The sequence below is a fragment of the Triticum aestivum genome, chromosome 1D (assembly GCF_018294505.1).
Source record: "Triticum aestivum cultivar Chinese Spring chromosome 1D, IWGSC CS RefSeq v2.1, whole genome shotgun sequence".
Taxonomy (NCBI): domain Eukaryota; kingdom Viridiplantae; phylum Streptophyta; class Magnoliopsida; order Poales; family Poaceae; genus Triticum; species Triticum aestivum.
The window spans coordinates 398602350-398614556 of record NC_057796.1 but is presented as its reverse complement, the minus strand read 5'-3'; positions in this window follow the sequence as shown (position 1 = coordinate 398614556).

The following is a 12207-nucleotide window of genomic DNA, read 5'->3' as shown; positions in this document are numbered from 1 at the left end:
CGATCACAAGACCTCAACTGCGTGACTGAGTGAGCAAAGTTGTCCGAGCAAACCTTAATAGACCAATGGTATATGAGCAAGCGCTCTTGCAACTGCTAGTTCGCCGGGAGCTCGTATCTACCGCTTATTGCAGCAGAATGTTGGACAAATGCAAAGATACCCTCGACTGGGCCGACCCATTAGCGAATGAGCGAAGCGAGCAGATGTGCCAGAGATCGATCACTGTAGCAGCCATAAATGAGCAAAAATAAATGGAGCATTACCGATGATCGATCACAAGACCTCCAGCAAACAATCTTTCCGTGCTAGCCAACGGAGACAATGATACCAACACAGATCCAAACCTTTCCTTTTCTTTTCCTGTTTTTGATTTTTTTTTTCGAAATTCCAAAAGCTGTTCTCGAACCTGAAATTTGTTCCAAAAAAAATGTTGTTGTTTCCAAAAAAAATTGCAAATTTGGAAAAATGATCGTGTTTTCAGAACTTGTTTGTATTTTTAACAAAATCTTCAAAAACTTCGAAAATTCTTCACCTTTTTGGAAAAATGTTCAAGATTTTCAAAATTTGTTAATGATTATATATAATCCATTTTTTGTAAAATGAATGTTTAATGAAATGTGATCAGTTTTCACCCAAACATTTTCTAAGAATGTGAACATTTTTTCTCAATTACAAACATTTGTGTGAATATACTTATATTTTTAGAAACTCTTAACAAAATTTGAAATCGCAAACAATTTTTAAAAAACAGGAACATTGTTTTTAAACTCCCAAACAAATTTCAAAACAGTAACTTTTTTTGAAAATTTGCGAACAATTTTGGAAAACAGAAAATAATTGGAAACACAAACGTTTTTTGATACAGGAACATTTTCTGAAACTACTGAAAAAAATTGAATACATGAAGTTTTTTGAACAAAAATAAAATTTAGAAATAAAAAAGAAAGAAAGAAACAGAGACAAAAAACCGGTACAAGAATCTCTTAGAATGTTCCCAAAAGCAGCTAGGAACCTCCCAGACGGTTCTTAAAACAGGGATAGATAAAGCGCTGAACAGGCCGGCTCTGGTCAGTGCTTGCTTGCGAACCCTGTGCAATTGCTCGACAACTTGATGCGTCGTGCGTCGTATAGGATTTTCTCAGTTCGCCAACCTAAGACACAGAAGAGGGGAGAATCCTCTAACGCATTCCGCTGGCACTCGAGTGAACGACCCATTAGGTAGCACATTGAAGGTGAGCATAATCTATTACCAGTTTGGGAAACCTTCTAGAAGGTTCTGTTAACGATTTATCTATTTTCTGTTTTCTTTTTTACTTTTTTCGGTTTGTTAAGAATATTTAAATGATAGTGGAAAAAAAGAGCTTGTAATTTTAATTATTTCAAATAAAAATAATTTTTTCAAAGAATCATGTATTAAAAGGTCATGAAATTTGAAAAATCTCTGTGTTATCCTAAATGTTTTTTTCTGAAAATGTTCGTGTTTAAAATATTTGCCAGATAAAAATGTTACCAAAATTTTAAAAAATGTTCGTGTTTTAGGAAAACGATTTTGAAACTTCATAAAATGCTTGTGCATGCAAATAAAGTTTTAATATCAAATTTTAACGTTTTCAGAGAACTTTCTTGATTTTTTTAAATGTTCATGCTAAAAATGTTGCCATAATTTTGAAAAATATTTTTATTTCTTAAAAAAGGATCAAATTTGAAAGAATTCATAGTTTCCTATAGCATGTTCCCAAATATTCAGAAAAATGATCTCAAAGTTCATTTTATGTTCTATTTTGAAAAAATATTATTTTTTCTTCTCTAGAAAATAGAAAAACTCAAAGAAATACAGAAGCTAGCGCTCACTCTGTACAATGCATCGCTATATGGGCTGGGCCATTAGAGTTACGTAAATACGACTGGCCACCTATTTGACGCATCAAGCGTCAAACATGGGCTCCCCTGCAGACGTGGTTTTGAGATGCAAAGCATATGTCTAACCTATTGCGAGACGATCTAATGTCTCGCCTCTAGCGTTGTAGCTAATGGCCCGGCTTAATTTAGTTTTTTTGAAGTGGTTTTGTGAAGTTTCTATGAGCAATTTTAGAATCTTTCGCGCGGTTTTCTTCTTCTTTTGTTCTGTATAGGATTTTATCTGTTTTCTTTGGTTGTGTTGGGTTTTATTTTTTTCCTTCATAAGGACATGTCAAAGTTTTTTAAAGGATATTCTAGATATTTCTAATAGATTTGGAACAGTTTTTTATACACGATGATTTTTTTTCAAATACATGATGAACATTTTTCCAAATAAATGTTTAAACACTTTTTCGAATATATGTTAAACATTTTTCATGTAGAACATTTGTCTGATACACGTTAAACATTATTTGAATACTTTTGAATTTTTTTCAGATACAACTTGAACATTTTGCAAGTATAGGTTGAACATGTGAACATTTTTCGTAAGTGCCATAAACATTCTTTTTTTAAAGAACAAAACATTTGCTAAGTGTTGGTTTTCCAATTTCGCAAAACTCTCTTTTAACGGTATGAAACATTTTTTTTAAATTAGGCATACATTGTTTTTACAATGTCATTTTTTTGTGAAAATGTCAAGAACATATTTTCTGAAACGCATGACATTTTCTTACTGCCACAAATATATTTTTGAAGTTGTCTCTACTACTTAAAAAGAACGTAATGTTCTCATTTCACCTTTCTTCCCACCATCCCTTCGTCCAACCTTCCATGTATATGATAATCAATCACCTTAATTTACTTACCTTCTGAACCAATTCCACTTTAATTTACTTACTAAACTTATCTCTATGTCTACTACTTAAAAAGAACGACCTTTCTTCCCACCACCCTTCGTCCAACCTTCCATGTATCTGATAATCAATCACCTTAATTTACCTTCTGAATCAATTCCACTTTAATTTACTTACGAAACTTATAATCAAAATATAAGGTAATTCAAGGGCAGAATTTGATGAACATTTATTTACACAATTGCATTATTATTGACAGGTAAATCACTAGCTAACGTACTAGAATACTTATATCCTGTTGCAACGCACGGGCATAGTTCTAGTGATATTTCTAAAACATTATGTGATTTTGTAAGAAAAATACGTGATTTTTTCCATTTTATAAATATTTTTTATAAAATTTCATGAACAATTTTTTGAAACACATGAAGATTTTTTCAATGTCCCGAACATTGTTTTGAGTGGGAAGAACATTTCATTTGAGTTGTAAATTTGTTTAAAGTTGCACGAGAAAATGTTTCTGCCACGTCAACGTTTTTTAATGTGCTACATATTTTTATAACTTTAAGTGATATAGTTTTAAATATTTTAAAAATATAACCGAAAGTAAGAGAGAAGAAAAGCTGGACAAAAATGGACCTATGCAACCGCTAGCAAGGAAGTGCTAACAGAGGGTATCGTGCGAGTGATTGATGGGCCAGCCCATTTAGGATGTGGTGAAGGCGAAGGCAGTTACCGTCTTGCAGCAACTGAGACATAGCCGTGCCCCTCTAAGAAAACAAGTGGTGCGCTGGGCCGTTTCCTCCCGAGGGTGATTTTTTTTTTTATTTTCTCTGTTTTCATGAATGTTTTTTTTCCAATTTTCATATGCTCATTGTGTTAGTGCATGAAGCACATTTGTGTTTTTTGCCTGAAGGCACAATTGCGCTTCCCCATAGAAGCACAGTTAGTTCACTTTGGATAAGAACAGTTGTGCTTCACCACATGGGAGCACAAGTTAGTGTATAGTTTTGAAGCACATATTTCGCCTCGGAAAAAGGTTTGTCAAAATTTACCAACATGGAATCTATTCTGAAAATCTCGATGTGGCGAACACGACAATGGAAATGATTTGTAATTTGAACACACTATTCAAGAGATGGGTCGTTTTGAAAAATTGAATCTGTGAAAGAAAGCGCAAATAAAAATGCACATCTCTCCGTGCGCTGCTACGCGGCAGAAGCAATCCCACCAAACTTTCTAATTGCAACAAGTGACGCGTATGTGATACACCGCTTATCACTTGCAGAGAAGATGAAAATGACATTTGCGAGGATAGTATTGACTCTTATTTCGGCGGTTGCGGCCTTATGAATTTGGGCCTGATGAAGAGCAGAAGAGCCGGACTTTCCCGCGCGAACGAGGTGGAGTCCAACATGCGCGGAACTAGGCCCAGCCGAGTTGTTACTACTATACACTGAATATTTTGTAGCTGTACTGTACAGATTGCTTGGTTCGGTTTCAGCTGAAATACTCAGTATGAGTCAGTGAGTCTTCTTTTTTTGTAATTGTATGAGTCAGTGAGTCAGTCACGTCAAACAACTAGGCTAAGTACAGTCCAAAGTCGTAACGAGTCAGCAGTGCCGATGGAGAGATTCCTTTGCGTGAGTGAGTCATGCATGACCTCAGCTAATCCGACACTGGTCCGAGTGCATGCATGGGCCAGATCGGCACGCATGTGCGTCCAACGGAACCTCCCAGCAGAATGGAGAAATTGGGGCCAGATCGGTGCCAGTCTGCTTGATTATCTGTTTCCTGACATCTGGATGTACTTAAAACGAGGAGAACTGCACGACCAGGTTGAATCCATTTTACACTTTTACAACACTGGTATGTGACTTGGGGCAACTCCAACCCGGATCACGTAAACGGCGGAATCAAATGTCCGCGGACACGTTCAGTCGTTCAGATGTGTCTACCGACAACGATATGAGAGGAGGTCATCCAATCGTAAACACCAAAAGTTCATCTTTAAAAAAGTAAATAAAAATAAAGCAAACGTCTATCACTAGTCCAGCCTCTTGCTTTGAGAAATGTGTCTCGATCAATAACAATTCAACCATACATTTAAGTTTAAAAGCATCGGATGTCCAACAAGTTTTCCAGATTCACCAATTCCAAAAGCAAAAGAACCGGCTGCCTCCAAAGACCTCAAGTTTTCCAATCCTTGAAAGGGGCCTTCATCTCAAGCTTCCTCTCCTCGAGCTTGAACTTTTTCATCGGCATTTGTTACTCTAGTTGCAATGCACATTGAGCTTCATCCAGCAATGCATCTATGCGAAGGGCTTGCCCTTCTTCATTGGTACAACGCGCCCAGGCATCCGTGCTAGACAAAGGTGTGACGAAATGACCAACGCGTAGAGCAACATGAAACAAAACTATGAGCTCTTCGAGTGACGTTCTATGCACTTGTATGTACGCACCGCAATACTTGTTGACGGCCTTTTGAGTAGCGTACCATTGATGAAGTAGCGACTTTGCATTGCGACCATGGATCACTTCCATGCTGTAGGGTGTGTAGTGGTTTTGCTCATTGGATTAAACATGCACACTTTGCCAAAATGTCATGCCCTTTTGCTTCATGCCTTGAAACTCCGCACTTCTAGCCAACCATGCCAAACACAACAATTCATCCTCCTTATCGAGTAGACATTGATCGTATTTCCTTCAAAGTCAACAATGTCAGCGTCAAAATATTTTGCTATGCCATTTGGCCAAATACTTGTAGCGTGTGATGTCCGCCATGGACGACGTCACCATGGGCAGGTGATACCTGGGCACCGCGGGATCCGGAGTCGAACGAAAGTGTAGGCCAAGGCGGGCAGGCGTATGGGTGGAGCAACAGAAGTCTGACAAGGCCTAGGCGGCATCCCGGATGGTACATTAGCAGCGTTGGTCTCCGAGGGAGCGGATACTGAGCACAGGGGGCGGGGTGGGGGCAAAAGGGCTCCGGGTGAGTTTTTTGGGTCAGCCGAGGGTGACGAAATCTGATGTGAAAGACATTCGGACTCCCCCAAACCTCTCCCCACTTTAGTTCCAGTTTGAGGAATTTGGACGTCCACACCGGTCCTGACTATTTTGGTGACCGTCCTTGGATGGCAAAAATGTTTGGACTGTGCGGTCCAAACATTGGGGATGATTTGGGGATGGGGATGTTGTTATTGGTGAAGATGGTGAGAATGGAGGTGCTCCCAACAAAGATGGCATGTCCGACAAATTAAGCTCTACAAGAGGAAGAAATCCTCCACACCGTCACCATGGAAAAATCTATGAACAAATATGGTGGGCGCGGCTTCTCGAGGAGACCATCATCGTGTTAAAAGGTGTGAACCGAGGGGGACAACAAGGGCCTGCACACCCAAAGGGTTGGGTGCACTAGCTCTTTGGGCATCCCTCATGGATGTGGCTTTCTTTTGGCTAAAAAACATTTGCATGAATTTTCTCATCTTTTTGTAAATCCAGAAATCATTTTTTTCTTCATCATCATTGGTTTCCAGTTTTCTGGTATAATTCTACAATAGAACATGATATCCAAATAAAATATGCTCAAGGTAATTAAATGAGTGTAAGAATTGAATTGATGATGCAAAGTGTATCAACGAGTAGGAGTGGAGGAGAAGGTAGAAACTAGGTGATTGACAAGAGGAGCAATACAAAAAAATTAGAAGGAAGAAAAGAGATAGCGCTTCTGAGTTGGTGCGTGATACAAGGTTGCAACTAGGATTGAAGCGGGGCCTTGTTGTGGGACATTGTGTAATCAGAAAGGAAATTACTCGTAAGGCAGTTGTACCATAAACAAAAGAGCAAGCGCACTGCAGGCCGTCAAAATCGAATACAGTTGCCATTATCCAATTATATATTTTTAAGAACGTCGTGTTAAGAAACAAGGAATGCATATCTCGATGGCTACTAGAGACATAAAAAATGTGCGAGAATATTCCTAGATTTTTGTGGAAATATAATACAAAAGGAAGTTAGTTTGGGATGTGGAATCTATAAGAATCATGTGGTAAATATATTTCGGAAGGGGGCTCTAGAGAAAGGGGATTCTGGTGTTGGATATTTTAGATGTCGGATTTAAATACTTCATGGATAAGAAATAACTAGAAATTGAAATTAATTTGGAGTTTTCTTGAGTACATATATTATGTTGTTCATTATTTTGCGAATAATATATTATTGTTTTCATGGTTTGGATGATTGTCACATGTCACCAATCCAACATCTTGTGAGCAAGCAGAAGGCATGGACCCACCCGCAAAAAAAGTCATGGACTGAAGCAATCAAGTATGAGAATGTACTAGTGGAATTGCCATGAACATAGAATATGTTTCTATTAAAAAGTGTGTATTGTTGTACTCCCTCCGGTCCTTTTTACTCCGTATATATGATTTGTCTGGAGTCAATCTTCATAAAAATTTGATCAACTTTATAGAAAAAAATATCAACATCCATAAATCAGTATCATTAGATGTGTCATGAATTTAATTTTCATATTGTATAACTTTAGTATTGTAGATGTTGGTATTTCTCATATAAATATGGTCAAAATTTATGAAGTTTGACTTTAGACCATTCTTATATGTAAGGTAAAAAGGGACCAAAGGGAGTATTGAGTTCATACACATTAAAGATTTTTTTCATGTGAGAGTATGATCTATCAAGACTGTTCAGGTCCTCAAAAAATGATACATTTCGAGCAACATAAATAATCTAAGCTCCCAACCAATGACCATTTGTGAAGAGGCTTGTGAAGGACCTTTTCATTGTAACCAAAAGTTTTAGAGACAAATTCAAAGTAAACTCAACGGAACCACATTCGAAGCGAACTTCATTGTGTACATTTCCCAATGTCATTCTAGCCGACACTTTGTCAATGTTGCAACATTGATCGAATAATTGTGTCCTTTCTTGATGCTTATTTCTTTAGCAATAACTTCACATTACTGACTTGGTGAAAATTTATATTGGAAGTACGTAAGTTGAATCATAAACTAAGGATAAGCTGGAAGTATAAACTAGATTATGGTTGTATAGAAAACTCTAGGATATCACAAATGTTATCAGTCTTACGGGTTATTGCGAAAACTTGGATTTTGAGCCACCATCTAAATATTGAGTTCGGAAGTTCATGGTGATGCGACTCATCTTAAATATGGAAAAAAACCATGTTGTTATGTTTTCATTACGGATTGGCAATTTAATATAGATATTTTTTGAGTTAATGAATATTGATCGACAAAAAAATCCACCTTGTATATGCAACATACATATGCTATTATTATTTTATCATGGATGATTAACTATTACACCCGTCATAATTGCATTATCTAGTTTTATATTGAAGATTTTGTCCTTAATGTTCCAACCTTGCAAGCTCTTTACAACAGTAAAGATCGAGCAGTCTCCAACATACATGACTAGATGATTTCTTATGCAAGTTCCACCTGTCATCAATGCATTTTTTTTATTCAATAATGACCGAAGAGTCTTGTTAGATGTCCATGTACAATTTGTTAAAGGGATTATCATCATATTTCTAACAAGCTCCAGACAGCACAAACCTCTGATCATTGTATAGTTTCATGCAATCCTCCTTAACACCAATTCTAGAAATAATATTAAATATGGATTCAAACTTTTCGCAAAATCTTTAAAGCCACATATTCTACTATCGAGAAGGGCACTACATCCAAAACTATCATGCTTGCAGTAATTTTCTAGATGTTTCTTTAGTGAACTCACATTTCATAAGAATGAGTGATGCCAGTGAGCCTGAGCTTGAAGCAATGGTGGTGAAAGGGCACAGGAGAGGAGGCGGATGGATAGGGGAGATCATGTTATCAACCACAAAAAGGGAAGGGATGTGAGGCCGGCAGAGCCGCTGGTTCTTGGTGGGTTTGGTGGACTTCCTACTAAGCCACATACTTTCGACATGAGTCCACTTGAGCGAATAAGTTTTTTGCGAACAACGTAAGTGGCTCGTGGATTGCGTGTTGCGACTTCATCGTAAAAATTACAAATAATGCTTGAAACATGCAGATTGAGCAAGGAAGCGTTCTCTTGAGAATGAGATTTCTCTTGAAAAGGAAGGCCAAAACCTCAAAGCCTCCACATTAAAGAGTATTGAGGAAGAGAATATTATTGAAAATATACAAGAAATAAGGTTACAACATCGACAAGATGCGACTAGAAACACCTACGGCCGAGTCACCATTCTTCAGTGGTAAAGCCTTGGAGAAAGAAGTACCCACTCGTCAAGTCGGCATTCTTCAGTGGCAAAGGCTTAGATAAAGTGTTCCACACTCGCGGGGGCGACCACATGTCCTACCAATCAAGCCTAGAACATTGCGCAAAGACACCATTTTTAAACGGGACGGCGCAAAGTGATCCGTTGTCGGATCCTACCAGTGAAGGCCAAATTATAGTTGGTTTTCACTGCAGACATGTGGTGTGGGCGGAGCTTATTAGTTTACCTTCACTTTAGTTTGCTTGTTTTATGGTGATGCAAGCTGTGTTCTCTAGGTACCATTGTATCTTTTGGGTGTTGGCTGTAATCCAGGCCGGTTGATGCTTCGTTAATTTAAAGCCGGACTTGTCTCGAGCACATTTCTAAATAAATGTTGTAATCATCATCTCATTATGAGTCTTCCAAGAGATGCACCATCCTTTGCTCCGCCCAAATTCATTTTCATTTTGCGAAATTTGCTCTGCCCAGATCCACCATGACATGCTCCGGAGAAAGCCAGCAAGCGTGAGCTCTCTGACCAGCGAAGTTTCATGAAAAACAAACACAGCCTTGAATCCCCATTTACTGCAACCGAAGATGAATTTGAGCAAAATCGCGCATGAGACTTTCATCTCACACGGCTCTAACTGGCATGAAGATCGACGGACACTTGGCACGATGGGCTAGTGGCCCGGAGTTTCTTCCTGGTTTGCAGGACCCGCATGCATATATATATATATATATATATATATATATATATATATATATACTACTCACACTTACTAGCATGACAAGCAACTCTTACGTTGGATGCCAATCATGGTCGTTCCACTGGCTGGCTACCATGACAAGCAAGCACACCATGTGGATCAGATGAGGAGAGTGACGCGGCACCACCTGGCCATGCCGATCGATCAGCTCGCCCACCCCACCTCGGCCAAACCAAGCGCTAGCTGATAACCGAACGAGAGTTGGAGCCACCGATCGAGAGCAAAAGCAAAAATACCTTATCGCAACATATATCCGAGAGGCCAAACCGGTCTAGCTATAGCTATAGCTCATAGGAGAAGAGCACCGGTCCAAGAGAAGTTGAGTTTGTTGACGATCGCGTGTCGACATCCGCATGCCCAAGAAATTCACGGCAAAAAATATCGACGCGTTTAGTAGTGAAGTGGCGTGTCCGGCGTTCAAGTTGGGATCATGTCAGATGATTATTGAACTGCATACTTCTCTTTTCGTTCGTGATTATTATTGAAATGTATGCCTGGACACCTCTTTCAGAAGCTAGCGCCAACCACCGCGGGCACAGTCCACATGGCAGCACGCATCCCGTTCGTACGTGCGTCTCCGTCAGGCTAACTCGCCCCGCCCGCACGCAAGGTGTCGACTCCGATAGATCGATAGCTCCATCTCCGTGACATGATGTGATATGATATTGATATATGATAAGCAACAAGTTGGTCGATGTTTCTGGAAACGACGATCCACTTGAACGAACTAAGCCACGCTGAAAGCAAAACAAAACTAATGGCAATGATGACGACGCTGACTCTTATCTTAATTTAAGCAAGTTAATAATAACTTTGTTCTTCTAATCAACACGTACGATGCGTCTCACTCACGGTGCCAGGGAAGGGCAGTGGGCTTTTTGAGAAACACAGTTTAAACGCGGACGCTTACAAGGGTACACATGCACTAATCTCTATGAACCCACGTGCACACGTCCTGCCTTTGAGTCGGCCGGTCTTCAGATTGACAGAATCATCACAGACGTCTCGCGATCAACGAAAACGTCGGCCCCACAAAAAGAATATTTCGTTTTTATGAATCTCATAAAAATCAGGCTTGATGCTTAATAAACTGAGATACAATCATCCTCCTAACCATCTGAGTGAGCTCTTATGGCTCAATCATGGATGGACCAGGCCGACTTGGCGTGGTCAACTTATCTTGTACGGCAGCAAGGCTCACACCTTCTCTTGGTACCGGTTCAAGCAAGCAGCACCGTCCGTTCACCTTGCTCGTTTTGTCTCTTGCGTTTATTATTGAGGGCTGGGACTCTAGCTGGAAGTGATGGTAGGTGAAATGGACTACGAGCCAAGCACTGACTCATGAGCCACGAGGTGATCATCTCGCGGGAAAAGAAAAATGACTACTGACACGATGCTCGTTTCTTCTATTTTGTTACAGAAGAAGGAAAACGGATATATTTTTTATGGTTTTCTTCTGCAAATATTGAATATTTTTTACGAAAATTAATGTATCAACATGATACACAAATACTGCCGTCTGCAACATCTCCAGTATGGCAGTATCCAAACAGTGAATTGTGAAAGGAAAAACCATAGAAATATTTAAAAAGATGCGAGAGCCAATTGTCATGCACATAGAGCACCGGCAACATCGATTGTGAGATCAGGCCGCCAACGCAACACCTAGAAAGCAAAAGACATATGGAATTCCCCAGCTGAACTTATTTGGGTGACTTCCTTGCTTTTCATGATTTATTTATAAATTGGGCCTAATTTTTTTTCATTTTTTTTCAGGGAGCGAACTTGACATTTCTTATAATATTGGGAACTTTATTTAAGTGCGAGTTCATGATGTAATTGGTGGCACATATCTATGTTTTATTTGTCAGATTGATGCTCGAAGTTAAACATTGAAACGCGTGGACGCCATGCAAATTAGAACAGATGGAATTTTTAAATACAACTTTTTATTATCAAGTTCATAATGTCCTCATCTCAAAAAAATAAGTTTAGAATGTCCTAAGTACCCAAGTAAATTGGAGAAGTATGTTCTTTTTCAATAATTTTCATAGCTCGATAAAATTCAACTTATTTATGGTTAATTCAGCCACTAAAATTACCGGGGTATGACCGAGATTTCACAGTGATAACATATTATTTGTTCTGAGGCATATCAAATATACTAGCTTTTTTTTTGCATGGCATCGAACATACTAGCTAAACAGTACGTTGAAAGGAAAAATAAAAGAATATACATAAATAAAACATATTATACCATCGCCAATGGGACTCGCCCTTGTTTTACACTCTATGATAACGCCAATTTTACTAGAGATTGAAGAGCTAGCTTCATCATTTTTATCCCTTTGTATTCAACATGTATCGAGAAACACCAACTTCTCGACCCACCCTTGTGTAATACATACATGCA